The following is a 23,187-nucleotide window of genomic DNA, read 5'->3' on the forward strand; positions in this document are numbered from 1 at the left end:
TCAGCTCTTCGTGATGATCAAGTGCCTCTTGCACTTTGGAAACCTAAATAAGAGGAAATGAAATGAGATCAAACCAGCCAATCAATCAATCAATCAATCAATCAATCAATCAATCAATCAATCAATCAATCAATCAATCGATCAATCAATCAATGAAACAATCAACGAACCAATTAAACCATAAATCAATAGATACGTATGGTAGTGAGCTAGTCGATAACTTGAATAACACCATTAGAGTTGAATATTGCACTGAAATGTAAGTTTTAGGTAAGATCAAGCATCAAAGCTTCACATTCTACAACATAACGCGATCATTTATTAACAGCCCTCTTGCATTAAAACGTACCTTGGCGAATTTAGGGATGTGGGCCACGTGACTTCTTAGTGCAAGGAAACTATTTAAGTTCGGGTTTGTATAAACCCACCTGCTCTTTGTAGCTCTTTCCTTCACTTTTCATTTGTTTCAGTTCACTATACGAAAAAAGAGGAAGAAAAGTATCAAAATAACGTTTTAGGTAATGGCTGTCGATAAACTATTACTCAGGCAATCTTAACAAACAGATATAAAACAAGAGAAGGCAAAAAGAGAATCGATAATTAGCGATTCCTGCAAGTGATACAAGCTTCTAACAGTATTTACACTATCCACATGGATCCGTTTTCCAGATTTTAACCTGAGGTCATTCCCCATGCTCCTAAAAAGGTCACCATTTCGTCTTTTCCATTTGAATTTATTAACAAGCCATACTATAGCACGTCAAGTTTTGGATTCACCTACAAGTAGTGCAAATCGAGATATAAAATTAACCAGAGAATATGACTTGCTGTTCAATATATTCACCTCTCCATCTGCTGCCTCATTTCCAGGACGGTCTGTTGATCAAGTAAAATAAAAAATTAGAAAAAAGGAAGAAAAGCTTTGAGGGTGGGAAGTACTGGCTGAACGATTTTAGTAATGTAGTGAAGAGTCTATTTAGAGGCAGAACCGATAACTTTGAAATTAACCTGCAAGAGAAGACGCCTTTTCTGGCACAGACAAACACAAGGAACAACTTTACTTTGAAGCAGAGGAAAGCGAAAGCGACCAGGTGATATAATTAAACATACCTGAAAACTTTCGTTCACTTCATCTAAAGAGGCCTTTCGCTTTTCCCTCTATATTAAAATAACAACAACAACCAAAATACGATAAATAAACACTGTACCAATCTGCTCTAGAATTATTTTGAAATGACTATCCTAAAACCCTTCAAAGAAGACGTCTCTTTGTATATAAGTTTTGGATCATACTTTTTGTAATACGTTTATATACTCTCTGTGCAAATGCTATTAGTCTTCTTATTGGCCACCAGTTCGAGATATGGGTGTATGGGAACGCATTTCCAATGTTTAATATTTTAGATCAACATTAAAAGTAATCTGATCAACAACCATTTGGTTTATTTTCGGAAGAACTTCATGAACTAAATTTGTTTCAAGAAAAGTTCAATATGAAGCTTAACGTAGAAAATATAACAGTACAGTTTAGCGTAAATGACATCATCAGGCACCTCTTGCTTCTTTTCTTCTATTTTTCGGACCAAATTCTCAATACCCCTGCAGATAAACAGAAGTGCATACTTTAAGAAGGCGCTATAATAATATTAAACTGACTATTAAAATAAACATTTCGCGAGGTTTGGAAAATTTGTCCTAGTTTTGCTGCAATCATCTGAAAAAGTACGCAGAGTTAACGTGTAACACAAACGAGATATCCTGTAGTTTTGAGTAATAATGCCATGTATAGCTAAAGTAAATAACATGGAGTTGAGTGTAATTAAAAGTTATTTTTCAGAGTTGCTGAACTTTTTAATATAATCTAAGCCACACAATATTTTCAATTTGTGATTCTAAACATCTAGAGCAAACAATAATACTAATAAAAAAACGTACATACCTTTTGACTTCATTCTTTTTCTGCAATAAAAAACGGGATAATCAATGATGTAAAAAGTTCTGTCACTGATTGGTTTCAGTAAAAAAAACATAATAATAATAATAATAATAATAATTATAATAATAATAATAATTAATATTTGTATGGCGTAAATTAGCATGTGTATATGATCAAATTATCAAATTATAATAATAACTTCATTAATAATAATAATAATAATAATAATAATAATAATAATAATAATAATAATAATATTAATAGACGATGACTTTTGTATATGTATATATTTATTTTATTGATTTATTGACGTGCCATTTTGGCTCACAGGTTACTCTTCGCGCCCTGTGTTGCTTTCTGATACCGTGCATACAGATAGTTTTGCTGCGCATAATAATAATAATAATAATAATAATAATAATAATAATAATAATATGATGATGATGATGATGATGATGATGATGATGATGATGATGATGATGATGATAGCGATGACTTTGTGATCAAGTCATCAGCCCATGAACTTTCCTAGAAAGAGGCACAACGCCATTCAATAGCACTTTTGCATTTTTCATTGAAAAATAACCAATCATGACTGGTCTCCTCACGTTGTGTCTCTCGAACTCCTTCTTTATTGGAGAAAGACAATGCAATTGAAAGACATATGCTTTGCAAGTTCATTGTCGTTCTGCGATAAAGTAGGAGTTATTAGTGATGTAGTGAGTTCGGAAATAAAAAGATGAGTACTTTTGTACCTTTTAAATCAATCGAGAGTTTGCTTGTTGGAAAGGCAAGGAGGACCTTTAGTTCTGTTGTTAAAATTTAGGGAAATTACCTCTTCTTGATCAACATTGTTTCTTTCTCCTTTCAGCTCCTGAAGTGTCCTAGAAAGAAACACAAATTAAAGTAATACAATAACACTTTTATATTTTGTAAAGAAAAATAACACACCATAACTGTTCCCGTGCTGTTATCTCTCTCTAAGTTATCAGCAGACATTATTTTAAGTTCTGTTGTATGATTGCAGTGAACACTTACCCGTGGAAGTCGGTGTTTCTTTCTTCTAACAATTTTAAATCAGCCTGTTGACAGATGAAAGATAGAGTTATATACAAGTGACCTGAAGGAATAATGTCTTGAGTTCATTCCCAACACTTGCACTGAAACACCTAAAATTCCCAACACTAAAATTGAACAGTTCCTAATTCCATCTTTCATCAACCATCATATACAGTGTTTACCCTTAACCCCCCCCCCCCCCCCCACCTTCCATCCTCTATGCCAACTTTGGCCCTGTTCTGATTCCTAATCTCCTGGGACCTTTTATACTTCACTTTCCCTCAACCCTTGTCTCACTGTCTCTTTTCCTTTTTGCTCTCAACCGTAATCTCCATTTCTTGTTTTCATACGATTTCTAATCTCCTGATTCCTTTTTTGTTTCTCACCCCTTATCTCCCATAACTTCGTCCTCCTTCCCACGTGACTCCCCCTCCCGCTAATACCCCTATCCCCTATTCGTATCCCTGATTCCCAGTCCCTTTTTTCCTTGCATCCCCCCTGAAAACTCGTATTCCTCCTATTTAATGGGGCCCCAATTTATGCAATGATATCTTTTCCCCTGCAGACACAATACTCCACTGTTCCCCTTGTTCTTCGTTTAAATGTTTTAGCCCACGGTTCCCTCTTTTATCGCTGTTCCGGCATCTATTCCCCAGTTACATGGTTTTGCCTCTCTTATTATCACTTGTTTCCCCATAGATCATCGTCCTCCCTTCCCCTGTTCCTTTCTTTATCCCTCTGTTCTTCCCCTTCCCCTGTTCCCACCCTTTTCTCTTAGTTTCCCCTGCTTTCCTTGTTTTCACCGTTCTCTCTTCAGTTTGTTTTTTCGCTCATTTTACGTTACATCTCCTAATTTCATTATTACTCCATTTTACCCAGTTCACACCATTCTACCAGCCCCCATCGTTTGTTTATTTGTTGAGAGAAAAAAAAAAGATTCTCATCTGTCTAAATTACAAACCTGAGCCTTTTCTTTTGCGGCTTTAATTTTTTTCTTGGCTGCAGTCAACTGCTTATATTTCATGCTGCAACAAATTTAAAAGAAATAAGGATAATGAATGTAATCATCATAGTCATAATCATAATCTGCCCTTAGACTAAGCAAAAACGCTATAAGAAAATAATTACTTAATTATATTTACTTAGAGCGCTTGACTAGAGAAAGATCCGAGCCTTCGAAGAAGAGCCTTTGAAGATACTTACATTCGAGCATTGCCAGGGATTCTCATAAATCGGCCGATTTTCGTCCACTCCATTTTTTCGAATTCCTTTCTCATATTTGTCCAAATTGGCTCGATCAATCAGTAGGTATAAAAAACGCTATACTAATAGGAAAGCTGGGATTTGTCTTTTGTGCCTCCAAAACACCTCATCGCCTGCTCTTAGTATTTTGTAATGTAAACGGTTGGAAGAGGCAATAAGGCGAGTTTCAATTGGCACCTGCTGCACTGTTCTAATTTAGAAACCTTTAGCTTAACCTTATGTGGCTCTGAACGACCCTATCGCCTCTTCTAGGAGATCGTAACACTACACACGCATAGCGAAGGAAAAGAGGCGGTTTGCTGTTGGCTCTATGTGGTCTGTCCGACGGATATATAAACATCGTGTTGTATTTTAATCAAAATAAATGATTAAAACAATAATCGCTTACTCTGTTTCTCTGGTCACCATTTTCAAGTACTCTTCTTTCGACGTAAGTTTCTCTTTTAACTTCTAAAAGAAAAAAGGAAAAAAGAAGAAAAATGAGCAAACGAATCAATGAACGAATGAATATCAAGGCTATGGGCGATTTCATGAATAACAAAGTAAGCTTTCGCTTTGCAATAATTATCAATTTCAAATTATTTATTATTAAATCCTATGAAAATACGGAAATCTGCTTTTGCAACTCAGTACTTAGTCTCCTAAATTTTACAAAAAATCAGGAACATGCACTGTATTGTCTGATTAAGTAGATATTAAGTTTTTATCATTCCAGTATCGCTCTCAAATCTTGTCATGAAATATCCGCCTTTCTTAGAGCGATTCAGTCTTCAGGGCTTGAACAATCGATGAAACGGATGATCGGAGAATCAATCGATGATAATCGATGCCTTGTTAGTTAATTGGCATCGATTGACATCGGCCAATCGATGACCAATCGATAATCACACAAAAGTGGTCGCAACTCATCGATTGTCATCGATTGGTGTTAAAAAAAAATCGGTATTCTACACTTTCCAGCATGTACGTATACGCGCTCGCAGTACGCACAAATGTTTCAGATTTGAATTCGTTCACCAGATTGTTTGTATGCAGATGCGACGGGAGACGAGTGAGCTCTGAATGGTGGGTGATGTAATTATACTGAATTGTAATAAAATAAACCAGAATAAACGTGAATAGGCTTCGGTAATCATTTTATTACTTCTTTGTCACAACAAAGGTGCATAAAGTAAACAGCGTGAGAGAGACCATATCAAGAAACTTAGAGCTGCGCGGGAAAAACCCAACAACACAACATGTACAGCCTCTGTCCGAAACACAGTTACCACCGGTCACAAGAGAACTAAAGGCCACAGTTTGGACTCAGATTCTTTTTGTAAATCTTGACTGAAAATAAAACGCATCAAAAATGAGAACCAATCGATGACAATCGATGTCAATTAACCGATTGATCGATTGATTTTCCGATCATCGGTTTCATCAATTGTTCAAGCCCTGAGTCTTATATTTCCTTATGAAATTCAATTCTCCTTCAAACATTTCAAATAAAATTTCCCTCAGCATCACAGGCATTGCTCTTACTAGTTAGATCTCTCTTGAATATCAAAATGTACTTATTTCATTTTGTGGCTGATGACAATTTAAAAATCCTCAAAAGCAAGAAAATAAAGTAGGTGCCTTTTTTTTTTCATTTTGAAGGATTTTTCTTCGAAAAGAACTTTTCTCCGCATCTCTCATTTTTCCTTTTAATATATCACTGTGTATTACTTTATTTCAGTTGCTGATGACAATTTAAATTCTTGTTCGTCTCGAAGAAATTTTCATGGAAGTGGAGAAGAATTTTTGTCTGCATTTCTTATTTTTCTATTTAACATATCGTAATGTACTTACCTCATTTTCACGCTCCTGATGATTCAACTTTTTCTCCACCTCGAAGAAATTATTTCTTCGATCTAAAATAAAAGCAGATTTTATTGCTTTTAGAGTCACCTTATGGACTCTTCCAATTTTTGTTCCCGATACTTAGCAAACGAAAGCTATTTAAGTCAATTAATATCAGTCGGCCAGATATTACATCTTTTCTGGAATTTCCCCCATAATGCCAATACTGGCATGCTTATCTCACCCCCTTCCCCCCCTCCCAACCTCCTCAAGTTTTGTGCACAATTTGTGTTACTATAAATCGTATTTTATTGATTTTGAAAACTAAAATGTTGACAACTTATCAAGATTAAGTAAAACGTCGTACTTATTTGCGCGACAAGCTGCCATCAGTTGTTATGAGAGACATTTGAAAAAACATTCTTCTCAGAAACAAGGAATCTAAAACTCACAGACCAACTTAGTGTCGATGACAAGCTGAATTGTCAACGGGAATTGGAAAAGTAAGCGAGTCTGTAAAAATGAAAAGCATTAAGAAGCTATTTTGTGGCTTTTTATTGATTGGCTTATTGATAAGTAAGATTTGGCGCTTTTAACTTTATTGAGTTCGAAAACTCAGAGTAGATCTTCTTATATCCTCGACTTAGGAAGATTTACTCAAAGTTTTCGAAGTAACCAATGAAATGATTTTATATTTATTATTTAACTTAAGAGTTTGGGGGTTACCAGAAAGCACCGCTAACTTTTTGTTGACAATGGTACACAATTTTCGCGCGCTAAATCACGCGTACAACTTAGTTGCACGCGTCAGATTGCCAAACAAAAATTTCTCAACAATTTAAGAGAGCAATGTAAAAAACATGTTAGTTTATAAGAACCTGTTGCAATTTAATGAAACATTAAAGTTAAATCGATACAAGAAACCACTTTCATGGTAGGACTGATGTATCAAGATAGATTTTCCTGTAAGGCTTGTATCTCCACGCGTGCAAAGGTGAAAGATTTGGAAAGTGGCGAGAAAATGGCTGACGCGACAAGACACGACTCGCATTGGGCCATTTTCATTGACCAGTCAGATTGGAGAACATCATCGATTTTACCAAATGTTTTCTCCAAATACAAACATCTGGGTACGATTAGGGTTTTTATTCACTGCGTTACTTTAATCAACATTTTCTGAAAACTCCAAGTAAATCTCCGTTATGACGTCAATCTGAATGACATTCGGAATTCGATGCGCGCGACTCTTCTAAAGTACTCAGCATTCTTGGAATGACGTAATAAAATGATTTTTTAACCTCTACTGTAACCATAGCAGGCGTAAAAAATAAACATTTAAAAACAAGTAAAAACTGTTTGCACTTTTCCATAAATGTGTATTACTCCATAAAATATATCGTTTGAAGTTCTTACACCCGTGTGAAAGTTATGTGATGTATTGAATTGGAGTCAAAAACAAATTTTGTAGTGGTGTAGTTTTTTTGCGCTTATCACAAAATAACTCCTGAACACATTGCGTCCCTATTGTGTTTTAAAATTCTCAGATAACGCCCTAGGATTAATGACTTCGGAAACGTAATGTTCGGCAACTGTAAGTTGGCGAACAGCGCAGCAAAAAGTGCATGGGGGAGTTTTTATTCCGACATGATCCGAATTAAATGTTGGAAGCGAGCGATCAAGGAAAATCCACAAATGAAAGCGCAAACTGAAAAGCCTTTAACATATGACTACTTAAGGTTTGCTTACTAACCTGATGGACGGCCAGAAGCCATTTTCTTAGCTTTTTGCTTGTCACTTTCTTTATATATCACTCTGTAAAGATTTCTGAGTCGCTTTATCAACGTTTCCCGAAAACTCCAAGTAAATTTACCTTTATGACGTAGCGTAATTTTAAACGCGCGCGCCAAGTCTGGTTGCTAGTGTGCTATAGCGTTCTTTTTGGTCAGCAGTTTGTGATTGAAGAAACAACTGATCTTGATATTCTTATCATCATAAGCTCTAGGGAAATTACATTTCAACTGAGTAAAGTTTGTTTAAGCCAGTGAGCAGGCGTTTTTTTTTTTCGGGATAGAGCGAAAGTGTGGCAGCGCGAGAGACCCTAGCGCTGTTACACTTTCGCGCTCTCGCGAAAAAAAGAACGCCTGATCGCAGGTTAAGTTTTTTTAAGTTCTCTTATATCAACCGAAACTACACCCAGAGTGCAGCAACTAGTCTCGCGGTTTTTCCAGTCGCTTTCTTCTATTTATTTCGTAAATAATGTCTTTCAAAATGGTCCAGTCAAGTGAGGATTGTTGAGTCACGTGACCAAGCGTTTTCTTTGAATCCTTAGGGAAAATCAAAAGCATGTCGCCCTCGACTTACCTTCAAAGAGAGCACAAAACATGAAGCCGCACCGTGTTACGGAGAGTTTCTTTTTTCTTTTCTTTCTTTCTTTCTTTATTTATTTTACAAGGGTTTATTATGCTGGGTAAAGACGGCGAGAAGAGACACATGACTAATTCCCTGTGAGTGCAAATTGATTTTATTTGACGGAGGATTTGGACTCTATCAGTTTTGTTGAAATACATGTCAACCAGACTTTTTTGAAAAGGCGGCCGATGAAAACTTGAGCTCTTTTTATAGCACGAGAAGGTGCAGAAAAGTGCGGAGGGGAGAAAAAAGGAGGAAAAAGAGAGAGGAAAGGAAAAAAAGAAGACTAGGCAACTTCTTGTTTTTATATTGGCAACTTTGGACAAAAACCGTTGGCTGCGCACTTTGAGCGGACCAATTGTCAATAATCGGGGTAGATGTGTTTTCAGTCTTGTAGCGGATGGTGTTCCAAGGAGATTAAAGATGTCTACACATGAGGCTACCGTTCAGCCTGAGTAATGTGATACTTGCACTTGACTTTCTACAACGTAAAACGGTTTACACCAATGATTAGCAATATGGATAGTCAGGGGTAATCCTACAGACTAGTGAAACTTGGGCTCCTGCTATTCTTCTTTTGTTGGTTTCACTCCACCATTGCATTCCATTCGAGCATTTGCAGCAAAGGGAGAAAGTCGTCTTCAGGACGAGGTTACTCGCAACCAGTGCCTTTTCTGCATTCAAGATGGTGCCTTGCTGAGGACGAAATGTATTTCTCTGGAAGTCACGACATCTTCAACTTTTGACTGCTTTCTGGAGGTTACAGAAAAACGGCGTTGGAAGGCCGCGAAACGCTGTCCTGCTCTGCAACAGGAGAAAGCCGCCATTGTACCTTTCGAACATATCCCGGGTAGAGATCCCCAAAGCGAAATGGGACTTTATGGATTATCATAACAAAGCTGAAGGATTTAAGTAAACTGTACAAACTGACCGAGCGGTGATTCCCAGAGCGTGGCCACATTTTCAAGGTAGATATGAAAAATGGCGTCGCGATTGCAGATGTTATTGATTCATGTAAGCTTATATGATTTTGGGAAAGTGTTCTGTGAAGAGGGAAAGTACCCTTGTTGCCTTGGAGACAGCCTATTAACAGTTTTTTGGGGCTGATCACCGTAAGCGAAGCAGCCTTTTTTTTAAGGGCATTCTTGTTGTGAGTATAAATATTCTCTCTTTTAATAATATTAATCTCTAGCCATTCTCGGTGGATCAGGAGCTCTGACAGCAAACCCTTCTGTGGTAATGGGAGAGCCCCTGTTAAAATACTGGTGATTTAGGCCTGTTCCAGACACTGCTTCACTCAAGTGCTTACCCTGGCAAAAGAGTGGAATCTGAATCAGTTTGGCACAGCAAAAATTGTTAATTTTGACAGGGTCTACTACATTATGCAACACTGGATTTAGATACTGTTCCTATCATCTGCTGAACTTAATGCATCATGAAATTACCCATTAACAGAGTTACTGGTTAAAGTGATTTGTAAAAGATCATAACTTTCGGCAGCCTGTCTGCTACCTTCGACAGATATAAATGATGTGTGAAAAATAAAACTAAAAGAAGTTTAAATATAGTGAGTAGTATGCATAAATATTAAGAACTAAAATACATGTTAAAAGGTTGTTGACAAGAATGCTAAAAGCATCAAAATCAAAGTTTATTTGAAAGTGTCAGAATCATTCTGACACTTTCAAATTGGTTATTTTATCTAGTTGTTTAAAAGAGTGCTTCAGCTGTATATTGTTTTGGAAGCAGGCATGGGTTGTTGTCAACCGCAATTGTTTTACTGTTACAAAGCTATGGCCAAGATTCAAGCGTCCGACATTCTTGTATTGATTGTAGCACTGAAGGCTACTGAAAGCTAATAATTAAGAACAGTGGAGGAAAACATTGACAACTTTAATGGCATTTAACCGCTGATGATACAGGAGGATCTTCATTTACATGTTCACCCTCATTAGCATACATTAACATAAACAACAAAACTAAGTTACAAATAAATGCACTCTGTTAATTGAAAGTGCTTGACAAACTTAGAACTGGCTAAAAAGTTTAGAAAGGAACTTTAAAAGTGTCAAGAATTTACAAAGAATTTATGGCTGGTGTTGGCTCTTGCGACCCAGTCATACATGTATTCTTTGTAATTTTCATAGTTTTTCAAAGTAAATTTCTTGTAGAGTATTTCACATAGTCTGTGTGACAGCTATTCACCCTGATTACTAGATGTGACAGGTTCTTTTAGTTTATTATGTCCCATGTGTTCATTAAGTGTACTATTTCATATATGACCATATATGCTAATGAGAGAAAATGTAAACAATGAGGTCAGAAAAGATTCTTCTATTTTGAGGTTTGTTAAACTGCTGGAGGCTTGTGGACCAGATAATGCCCATATTACATTTTCTTTTTCTGGAGTATGCCCATGTCATTGACCAAAAAAAATACATGCTATGTGTCATCCATCATTTATTCACTAGGCTTAAACAATAACATGACATCTCTTTCACATGTACTGTACTAAATTGCATCAACATTCAAATCCAAGCAGTATATGCAGGATGATTGACGTATAAACCTAGTTTAATGGCCTAGCTTCCATGAGTCTGCTGTAGCTTACAGGAAAAGGATATCCAAACTAGTAATTCAATCAATAATGTGCCTTTGTCACTGAATGAGAAAAAACATTTATCATTTATTCACTTTGCTTAAAACAAGGCTTAATCCCATTTTCACCCCTGAGAGAGATGTAGCCAGGAAATGAAAGGCCTTGTTGAGCCTTGCTCGCTGTTTCTCCTGAGCCACACAAGGCTTTAAAGACACCAACGTGAAGCATGAAACATGACTGTGAAGCACATAACAAACTTACTTCTTGTGCTTTGCTGCTCAAAAAATAAGGCTTATAAGGGATATTTATGTCTCTTATTTGCAGAATGCTTCCATTATCATAATCATAATCATTTCAGACATTTAAAAGTAGTTATATTTCTTATAATATTTTTCCTATAAGTCATTACAGTCAAAATCCCCCCTCCCCCCCCCCCCCCAATGGGCTTGCTTGAGTATTTTAAGTAATGTTAGTAGTGTTCAGTATTGTAAATGATGTGTCATGTGAGGCAAATGAAAATTGTTTAAAAAAAAGATTTCACTCTTCAAAGTTTTGTGTATTACTTATAAGCTTTAATTCCTCATCTTTTTTTTTTATGGGAGCACCCCAACCCAGGGTCCAAAATCTGCATGGATACATTGTATGTGGTACGAAAATTTCTAGATGGCAGAGTTTCCCTTTTTTATGACCATGCAGATGTCGGTAATTAGTACAAAACATGAGAGGTACAGGTGTAGTTTCTTATGTGATTAATAGTGCAATATTATTATCACAGTAGAACAGCTGAGCCTTATAAAAGTTTAAGCACTGTTATATATATATTTTTAATTTTTCAGATATTGGGACTTTCACATTTGATGCTTGACTGCCTAGGTTGTATGCCCAGATATTCACTTTGCAGGTGTAAAACTTTTTAAAGCTTCTCCACAAGCTCATATTCAATCTACCAAGCACAGTTGCTGGGAAATACATAGACAAATTTGCATTCAAGAATTTCCTGAAGTGTGGTAATGCTGCTTTTGAAATCAGCCAGGGCTTTGTTGACAAGGAAATGAAGGAACTTAAAGAGATGGAAGACAAGAGAATAAATTCATCAGATGCTTTTCAAGGTGTGTATGCAAGGGAGCACCATGTACATGTAGGTAAAACAAAAGGTAACCCTTTATAAGCCCCCTCCCCTCCACCCTTTTTCCCTTTTCTTACTAGGGAGACCTGAGAAAGTTTTGTGTCTTCTGGATCAGTTATTGTGTATTAAATAAGTCAGATTCTGGAGTTTCAACAGTTTGTGGTTCCAGGAAATATGCATAGTATACGGTTTACCACCCCCTCAAAAGGTCATTGAAAAGTCTGACGGGGTGGGGGAAGGTTCCTCAAGAGGCATTTAGTTTGAGTTTTGAAAAGGAACATATGAGGCCAAACTGGAGTTTTCAATCCTTCCATGGGGGGGGGGGGGGGGGGATTTTTATGAAACAATCCAAAAAAAAGAAGACTTTATTCAAGAGATAGCACATTTCTGCGATTTCTGCAGTCTACTGCATCACAAATAGTGACATTGTGTTGCTCAATTTGGTTAATTCTGATTGCCTCAAATACAACATGGCATTCCCGTTGAGAAATGTGTTATTCTAGCAGTTGGGAACTGTCTATCAGGGACTCTTTTCCCCCCCCCCCCCCCCCTCCCACCCCTACCTTTTTCTCCTGCACAGCTACCCAAGCAAGCACCCATTCATACACAACTTAACATATATCAGTTTCAATTCAATTCAGTTCAATCTTCAGTTACATACGGTTAAAAAATTCATCAGGTGGATACAACATAAAACTACAAGATAATCTATCAACATCAAAATGTATAAATATATAAAAATCCTTATCCTAAACGATAATACTAAAACCTAAAGAAAACTTGACCTGCTTTCGTTGAATGCCGTGTCTCAAATTACCTAAAATTGAGATTAAGTAGTTGCTTAATTGGTTAAGTGATTCAGCCTGCCTAAGGTTACAGGGTTGGCTGTTCCAGAGAGATGGACCGCTATTAGCTACAATGCGGTGATGAGCCTTGAACCACTGCTGCCCTCTTATCCTTTGATTGAAATTCCAACATACTCACCACTGTAAGCACCTAACAGCATCTTCATGTAGCACACACCGTAATAGCTTAGTTGCACACAGTTGGATCATTGAATTTCAAACCCTGTGAAATTACCCAGAAGTTGTCGCCTTCCCTTCCCAAGGCTCACAGGAACTCAAAAAGGTTTAGTGAAACAAAAGAAACAAAAAACTAAATCGGTGGACGACCACTTAATTACGATCGGGTATACAGTGAAGAGACAAAAAGCAACACAGTCAACAGTTCTTTATTCAATGAAACTTTCTAGAAACTCTTCTTATTGATTGTCTAGTAACGCACTGAACAAATATTTTGAGCCAGTAGTTTACAATCGTACTGTTCATGATCAGTTCAACAACTTGAAGGTTCAAAGTTTACTTGTACCAAGAAAAGACAGTCACTGTACAGTTGATTTAATTCAACAAAAGGAACATCCTTTACAACACTTGTTAGAAACTTACATCACAAAGTATTAAAAAAAGTAACTTAAGTATCTGGTTGAACCAAATCTGGATTGTTTTTAACCGGTTTTGTTTTTTGGTTATTGCTTTTTATCTCTGTGCCCATGCATTACATTGCATGAAGTTCAGTGGGTTGGACGCCCCTTGTCGCTGCAGTCCTCTAACAGAGCTCCTTAACCGCCTTCCTAAACTCTTGCATTCTTATGGCATATATCAATGGATTGACTATAGAATTGGCATAAAATAATAACAGTAACGTTTCGTATATTTGATTGAATGCTGCAGGGGGCATTTGTTTGAATATGTATTGTTTAATTGCCATCCAAATAGAAAAAGGAAGAATAGTCAGGATAGAGACGACGGTAACTATACTTAAGGTTACTGACAATTTCCTTTCTGAGGCAACTGCACTAAAATGCTGCGGGGGAGGGTTACTTTTGACTTTTATGGCAATAATAACATTGGAAACAGTTATGATAAGAAAGGTTAGGAATGTGTAACATGCAATTGCATACTGAACTAACTCGAACTCTTCAAGAACAGACATCATGGATGATAGAAGCAAAGTTATCATCCAGCTGCCAATAATAACTTTGAAGTAAAACCCTTTGTCAATTAAACAGTGCCTGAAGGGGAAAAGTGTGGCGTGTAACCGCTCCAAAGAAATTAACGAAAGACTGGTTTGAGAGGCTGCGGGGAATATGTGTATCGAGGTTAAAATGATGAATTCTTGCCAGCTGAAACCGTCATCGAAATATGGGGAACTAAATTTTTGCACTGGTCCCGTCACTGCTCCCACCAGTAAATCAGCTACGGTCAGGTTTATTATCAGATACGTAGTGCGTTTGCGTAAGTGGCGATTTCTTGCAAAGGCGACGACAGTGAAAACGTTGATAATAGACACCACAATAAATTCAATGAGGAAAACTTTTCTCCACGCATTTTGCAGATTTTCTAAAGAAGGATCTTTAGTAGCGTTACCAAACATACTTCAATAAAACTTAGACGTTCCTTCTCCTCGTGTTAATTCGTTGTAAGCTGTGGATAAGAACAAAGTAAAGAAAAAGATGTTCAGCCGTTTCTTAGAGTAGAACTCTTTGAGTAATATTTCATTTCCTAGACTAGACCTTTCTTTTAATTTATTTCAATGATTCATGCGTGTTCGGTGTGGTTGTCTTGGAGTTGTTTTGTGAGACATGAGCTATGCCAGTGTCCATATATGGTCATAGCAATGCCATAAACACGTAAGTTAAAAACCATGAATGTTTTTTCAAATGAGCCGGCCATAAGATCTTCGACCTGAAATATAAAAAGCAAAGTTTCCGAAAGGTTTTGCCTTTGGTATTTTGCCAAATGATGGTCTGTCTGTAAGAAAAAAAATTGACTCAACTTATTAAAATTGACTGTCTTATTGAAAAGTAGCTCCTCCAAAATATCAACAATAAATTTACTTTCTGCGTCTTATTTCCAAAATGTTTCCTAAAATTGTTTGACCGCATGGTTATCAATCGTAAATCGCCGCTCCATTTTCTATTTTGCCGGATGGCTTTATTTACAGAAATCTTGATAGCGACGTAAAAACTCGCAATTAATTTCAATATAATGATGATTTTATGCGTTCTTTTCAGCCAAACAGTCCGACAAATATTTTCTAGGAAAACACCGGGTTGCTTTAAAGTCTCAAACTCTACCCAAACGTGTCAATTTTGCTGTGGAGAACTGTCTAATTTCTTGTTTCGTCTACGATGTTTTCGATGCATTTTGCCTTATTGATCAATGCCAAATTATGTCCAAGGCTGTTTAGTTGAGGCTTGTCCTTGTCATCGTAAAGATCTGCAAATTCGGCGAATTCTTGTTTTGATAAAATGATAATTGTCCACATGAAGTTGTTAGGCCGGTGTATGTAGATTAATTTCGATCAAACATGACAGCGTATTAAAACGATGTTATTTTTGTGCTAAAGCATCAGCTGTGCTCATATGGCATAAGGTGAAAGCGAGAATCCGATTGGTTGGATGATTTCATTAGTTGTTTTTATCATTCATCAATTTGTATGTTTTGATCGCGAGGGCATCGAATTTCGTGCAAATCATCGCTCACTCGATATTTGGTGTGGGAATTTTTTGTTCTGTAAGCTAGACGAGGATGAGTTGTTAATTAACAGTAGAATAACTAAACAAGAAGTGTGCCAGATATACAGACTTCTTTGTAACGAAATTTTTCTGAGCTGTATTTTTGTTCAAAAGATAAATTGCTTGAATTAACTGGAAAATTATCAATCGAGACACACCAAACTTTCCTAAAATGTATCTAAAAATGACAGGTGCATAACTAAGGTTCTTTAAAAATTGAGCTCAAATTAATCCATACGGTTTCCTTTTGTAAACTCTTTTGTCATTTAGCCATCTGCATTAATAAAGAGGAACATCGCCTCATAACTTGTTTTACCCTCGTAGTTGTCTTACCTGCGGTAGAAGAACTGACTTAACTAATGAGCTAAACGATTGCTTTTCTAAAAAAAAATATTCTTCCCCTCCGTGAAATTTGTACTAAGCTTTTCACGTCACCCTGTAGCTCAGTGGTTAGCGATCGACCATTATACGGAATGTCATGGCGTTCAGAAGGAAGATAGTTCTTTCAAAATGATGAGGTGTCGAATACTACATCTTTCTTTATAATTCATTATTTGAGTAAAACCGTCACTTTTTATTTGATATATTTGCATAACTCGTTGCTCAACACTGACGTTGCTTTCAGTAGATCGTCTGTCTTACTAACAGTGATCTTCGTGTACTGAATGTTAACAGAGAAGCACAAAATAATAATCTCATGCCAGGTTTGTGTGAATGTTTCAGCCTTGAGACAACCCCACTGCATATTCACCAGGAAACGGCGCTCACAACAAAATTATTTGGAGTTTATGAAACCATCTGCAAACCCTACCCTTAAAAAGCGTGATATATTTCTGAGAAAAACCATTTTATCACTTGATTGGCTGGTAATAAAGTATTGCTACTCACCTCGTTTCTTGATAGCGTGAATAATGCCAACTTGGCTCCAAAACTGCCTTTAACTGGCGAGACTGGATCTTGTTATAAACATGCGGCTCATTTGCATCAAATTAGCTCTTCTTTCGATCAATTTTAGTAGACATGTAAATTTTCATTGGGACTGGGTGTATTTTTTTTTTAACCCAGTCCAATCTCTTACAGCGTACGAGCAGTTATCTCATATTTCCTTTTCTTGAAGCGGCGTTGTTAATGGTGTTTCAGTACCCTTATATTTCTGTAGGATGACGGAGTAGGCTCCAATTGGTTGCTTTGCACCTGCGCATTGTTAGTGAACGAACGAACGAACGAACGGACAAATGTCCATCTAATTTACCAAGAAAACACGCAAAAATTACGTCTAAAATACAATAAAATTACAATGCAAAATCCAACAAGGGGATAAATACAACGTTACAAGTTATACTTAAACTTATAACAAGAAAAACTAAAATTAGTATTCGTTTCCTAACGTAAAGGTAAAGCCAGAAGAATCAACTCTGATTGGCTATTGCCACGAAATACTCGGGATAATTTATGCGACATAATTTCTGAGGGATTTTTCATTGACAGACGTTTTCTTATTTTTCTCTTTCTGTTTTAGTTACTTCAGCGGTTCCGCTTAGAGTATCACCACGAACCATTGGAGTTGCACCAAAAGCTAACTACTGTCCAGTATAAACCAGTTAAGGTCAAGTTTGTTGACTATTTTTGAATCTCAGTGGGAAATAAATCAACAAATGTCTAAAACAGGAAATTCCGGTATAAAAGGGGCCTGGCCAGGCCATTCTCACCTTCTTTTGTCAATCAATTATCAGAGCGTAAACAACTGACAAACAGCATGTGTCTTTTTCTACGACCCTTAACTCGGATAAAATTGGGTTAGTTTTAAGAATAAAACCCGGTTAAGGAAATTAGAACTTAATTTCTTATATTGTTGTGGTGATATTATGAGATTTTGAGGCCTTTATGTTTTTTTCAGAGGACGCTTGAGTCAACAACTTGCCACGACTGAACGGCGTCTAAATTTAGATCTCACGCCCACAAAGGTGTTAAATAAAGAAGGGGCTTGCCCTTTTATTTGGGAACTTCTTGTTTAAAACATAATTAACTTCCAATTTTACTGTAATCGACGCAGCTTCGATAGGTTAGACAAGAAACTCTATCAACTGAGAATTTTTTTTAAAACTAATCAGTTTTCATTAATTGCTCACGTAAATGGATATCACCCTTTTATGTTAAAAATTCGGCGCCATATAAGATGTTTCTTACTGAAGAGACTGGTTTGAGCAACTGGTCGGCTTACGGAAGGACCTAGGAACGACTTTCTAAAGGGAGTCACAGTTTAATTTCTTAGAGATAGAAGTTCGTAATAACTGAACATCACAGTCCGCTTTCAAATGCCATTACATAGAAAGCACACTTTGACATTTAATTACTATTTAATTGACATTTGAAAAAATTGAAAGAAATATAGCTGTATATCTATTCATATGATTGTGATGATGCATAGATAGGGTATATATGAAATAAAGAATACGTAGAAATAAAAGCCCTGTTTACGCAGACTACTGAAGCAGTTGCCAATGAAGCCTCGAAAACCTATATATTCATGCCTCAACGAAATCGTAATTTTCACTTCAATCTGACCTGTCCATACATTTTTCTCTTATGTTCCTCCATTTTTATTACTGTGCATGATCAAGTTTGTCTTAAAAGTTTTCGTACCATCTATTTCGTACGAGAAATCCAACGAAATCATCTCAATTCTTTACTCCAAATTTTCTTTTTGGATAACAAGAGCAATTGCTAAGTTCTGTATTCCCCGCTTATTTTTAAACCGCGTAAAAGATATCCCTGTATTAGTAGGCACCATCCATAGGAAACCCGGGAATCCCGAGATGCGCAGAATGTATGCGCAGTAACAAACGTAGGCACCGTCCTATTTGGTAACCGTCAATGTCCTTGGGCATTTCGTTACCATTGCGGTTTTGCAGATATTTTACTTAACTGTGGTAAATCGAGTTTCAAGACTGGGTTTTCAAACAGGGACTAAAATAACATTTAGTTGTTACATGTAGCAGCTGATAGAAACTTTTACTTTGCCTTAATACGAAGTAGAGTTGCGCACTGCAAAACAGAGGAAGAACTTTAAATGGTTAATACTTTCAGTTCGGGAACCCAAAGGCATTGTTTGATGCAATGATACGAAGCACACAAACGTCATAGCCGCAAGCGAGCCTGACATTATCCTACTTGTATAGAGAGCTAAACGCTGGTATACAGGGCAATAATGACTCGCCTCAGCTCTGCTCACAAGAAGTGATTTCCTTCACTTTGTTTTCCTTGATTCTACATGGAAATCATGCAGGTCAACGATCTAAACTTAGACCATGCGTTATTTTATGCGCGTCATGGTCTGGGCGGTAGGCTCTTCTTCCTGGACTGGAAAGACCGTGAACCCTCCCTCTCCCCCCACTGTCCAATCCCCTCCCCTTCCCTCCTCCCCTCCTCCCTCTCCCTCGCCTTGTCACGCATTCCTCCTGAAACGTCGACAGCCTGTCTCATTTCTGAAAAGCACTACAGGTTTAGTTCCGAATAAGACCATCTTTAAATATTTGCAAAAGGTTTAATATCGAAACCCAGCTCAAACTGTCAAAACGAATTTTTATTCATTTATCTGAACACATAAGAAAACGAGTGTACGTTTTACTTTAGTTCGTTAAAACAAGAATACAAATTGTTCAGGAAAAAAGTACACGATATTCAATTTACAAAACAGCACATTATTTACACTCTGATATAAAACAAGAGGAATCTTTTAACGGCGACATGTGCAACAAAACAGACTGCATAGCAGTTTGATAACCCTTCTTGATTTCTTGCATTTCTTTCTTGTTGGAAACTGGTGAGGAGATAACATGTCATTAATTCATATATCTTATTACTCTAATTTCAATTTACTCCGTTTACAGACATCTCAGTGTGTTTAGAATACCGCACATGAGCAAGCAAAATTTAATATTACAATTTCCCCTGGCAATTAGCTTTGTTACCGTTTGGCCTCTATCTGAAGGTTGGGATAGTGGAATTTAAGATCCTATGCAGGATAGTGTAGAGGCAGTTTAGACTCACTGTGGGAGGGTGGTGTCGAACCCAATTGTTGCAGAAGACTGGTGTTAATCTTATCGGCTTTATCCAAACATTACTCGTGGTGATAATATAGAATGAGGTAGCACTTAGTCCAGAATCTCTATGGTATAGTCATAAAATATTTTGATTCTGTCGTTAGATACAAAGATTGCACAGTGCAGAATTTTGTATCGTAGTCGTGATTTTAGTTTCTTAGCTCTTCGCGTGATTTAGTTAACACATTTCTGATGTGTGATTGTATTCTCAATACTCACTTCCTGCAGTGGTTCAAGCACTTTCTTAAGTTCTGTCAGTTCACTGTTAGAGAGAAAACATAAAAACGATCTTACCCACAGATTGTCCACGGAAGTATTTTAAACTAATATTAAAAATATCTCAGTTCGCAAAGAGTTCAAAGATTTCTCAGTCTCTTGCGTTTGGTAATCATATCCTTACTTCTTTAATTGTTATATTTATTATGCATTGAGAATTACAGTGTAATCCAACCCGAACTAATCATAAACTGAAATCTAATTAAGTATGACTGGCCCTTATCATTCCTTCCAGTAAGCTGCTTGAACTTCACAAAGCGCAACAAGTTATGCTTTGTTACGCCAACTCTCTCACTTCACTACAGTCACTCTAACTTCCAAAATATGGTCATCGTGTCATTAATATAATAGTTTAGGTAACTCCATTCTCTACTTTGTTGGACTTACCTATCTTTCTTTGCAAGTTCATTCACAGCCTGAAAAAGAAAAGGGCAAGTTAAACTAATTACCTTGACAAGCTAGGATTACTGATCCTAAATTAAGCCGCGTTTCATAATGACAAGTGCAAGGTAATCGCAATAGACCTTTTCAAATCAGGGTTAATACGGCTTTGGGCCTGTCTCGCTGAGCCATCAAGTAAGGGCTTACAAAATGTCCTCGCATTTCGTGTTTGTTTCAGGTATTTCATTTGGTGAGAAATAACTTCAGGATAAATGACTTTTGCCATGCTTTCCCCATTACTCACTGAATCAAAATCTGGAATTATAAACAACAACGAGCTTTGTTAAAGTAACATTTCTGTCGTTCTTTCTCACCTGTTGTTTCCAAACTGAGAATTCCTCGACCTTTCTTGGGCTCTGCCTAAATTAAAGTAAAGTAAAAAATGGTATAAATAAATAAATTAAGTATATGCTGCCGATAGTGTTCGCATCCTTAATTAAAATTCCTTTTCATTTTGTGCAATGATGTTCAAAATAACCGCTAAGTTGTTATTGGAATAAAATAAAGTTAATGGGTTGGAAGCATGAAAAGACTGTTTTCACCTGTTAAGTTCATCTATTTCCAGAGAAAGTGACTGCGAAAATAAATACAAACAAACAAATTATTTACGATAAGAACACTTTTCACTCATCATGGCATTCCCCTAGGATTCACAAGTCTTCACCATCCTTCTTGACGATAGCGGTTCGTCGATCACAGACGGGCTGGTGATTTTAGATTGGATAGCAAGGGAATACCTAAGTAGCATGGCGATAATTTGTCTCTACTGCTGTTGTGGCAAAGCAGCGTATGTGCTTTTTCAGCGAGGGGTTTATATCAGGCAAAAGAAATTTCGAACCACCCATTACTTTGTGCCGTCCCGCGCAAGTTAAAGCCGGATCCCACTTTGACACGGCGCGCTTAGTCACTGTTTTGTACTTCGCTGTTTTAATCTCATTCGTAACAAACTTGTCCAATATTTTACAGAAATCCGTCTACAATCTTATGGTACTAATTTAATCCATTTTCCCAGACATCACATTCCTAGAATCCCGTACCCATCCATTTTGTTAAGCTCAATCCAGCCAAAACTATGTCCTATCTGAGCCTGGATTCCAGTCTTCGCCGACGCGTTATCGAAGATGCTATTAAAGTTGATGTCACCGTTCGAATCCACGCTTACAACGCAGCTCGCTTCCTGTATTGAAAGCGTTAAGGCTTGAAAACTAGGCTAGACCTATCCACGAATGAACCTTAAACAAGAAAATGCCGCTTTGTCCCCAACTTCTGGTGATATGACACAAACCAAAAGCTTTCATAGTTTTAATACCTTATCGATGTTCTCCATCTTGTTAAGCATTTCTGCCATCTCACTATCAAGACAAACACAAGTATTTAAGCAAACCTTACATTTTCACGAAAGAAAAGAAAGAGGATTTTAAAATTTTGCCAATCTGCCATTTACCTTTCCATCTTTACCTTAAATTCCTACAAGATGTAGAAAAAAATAACACAGTTTAGAATAATTGTTAAGCCACAATACAAGCAATTCAAGCGGGCTTCTCTTTGAGAGTTGTAGGTAATAGAGCAAAATTGCAAGTGCGACGAATTTTATGGTAGTTCCTGGTTTAAGTATCAAAAAAATGATATGAAGAGAGGGTACACGCTCCGAAAGTGAATCTAAAGAATTTTTTAATTTTATTTTTACCAATGATATCAATTTTGAGAACATAAGGTGGTCTTCTGTTCAGTTTCGTTAATTAAATAGAAACTAATTTAATTCTTCCAACCAATCATAAAAAATGTTTGCAACCTAATGAGCCAATCAGAACTCGAAACAACTACAAGAAACTGGCCTAAAGCGCGGGAAAACTGTGCCTGAAAGCGAGTTCCCGATTGGTTTTAACTTCACTTCTAATAAGTTGAGAACCATTCGTGGAGCGTGGTAAAGCATATATGACAAAACAAATGACCTGTTTGACTTCTTACGGCATTATTTTGGGAATAATTTCGTTTCATTTGTTGTTGTTTTTGTTTACGCCTTTGCTTGTTTGTTTGTTGTTTGTTCTTCTTCTAAACTACCGAATTCAAAATATATAGTTATCGCAGAAATACTGGATGGTGTATCTATAGTTTGAGGTCTAGAAGTTGTCTCATTTCTTTATGCATTTAAGGTGGCCGAACACACTTTGCGCGTGCTTTACAAATTGTTAGTGATGCTATTAAGCGTGCGCTAGGGTTGTGGTAAGCAAATACTATCGATCGCTCGATTTTATACTAAAATGGATCACAAAGGTGAGTTTTGGTCTTAAAATAACTCAGTTTCTCGTTTGCAAATCCTTCTTCATTTAGCACCAAACAAAGAAAGTGACATCACGAGGAGCTAAGCCTTTTTGCTCGCCTTTCATCTTTGCCGAGAAAACCCTTGTTTTCTAAGGAACCGCTCGTTAGAATTTCATGAAATTTCACAAAACAGTAGTTCCGTAAAAGCGTAACTCGCCTACAAACAAAAACCGAAATCTAAGAAAGATTATCTTCAAAAATCATTAAAGTGCAAAAACAACATTTACAGGAGATCTCTCTGTTAAAATTACA

At 36.8% G+C, this 23,187-nt stretch overlaps 2 long non-coding RNA genes across 2 annotated transcripts; both read right to left on the bottom strand.

Moving 5' to 3' along the window:
- Positions 1–2,973: 2,973 nt before the first annotated feature.
- Positions 2,974–6,155, bottom strand: LOC146466366 (uncharacterized). The gene is made up of 4 exons (XR_014868045.1): positions 6,092–6,155; positions 4,647–4,708; positions 3,957–4,020; positions 2,974–3,018 (listed from the first exon to the last, which is right to left on the bottom strand). It is a non-coding gene; the product is annotated as an uncharacterized LOC146466366 (long non-coding RNA).
- Positions 6,156–19,355: 13,200 nt separating this feature from the next.
- Positions 19,356–20,591, bottom strand: LOC146466367 (uncharacterized). Its single transcript, XR_014868047.1, has 3 exons — positions 20,560–20,591; positions 20,116–20,158; positions 19,356–19,613 (listed from the first exon to the last, which is right to left on the bottom strand). It is a non-coding gene; the product is annotated as an uncharacterized LOC146466367 (long non-coding RNA).
- Between the last annotated feature and the right edge of the window lie 2,596 nt (positions 20,592–23,187).

This window comes from Pavona decussata, unplaced genomic scaffold (assembly GCF_977016875.1).
Source record: "Pavona decussata unplaced genomic scaffold, jaPavDecu1.1 SCAFFOLD_145, whole genome shotgun sequence".
NCBI classification, from domain to species: domain Eukaryota; kingdom Metazoa; phylum Cnidaria; class Anthozoa; order Scleractinia; family Agariciidae; genus Pavona; species Pavona decussata.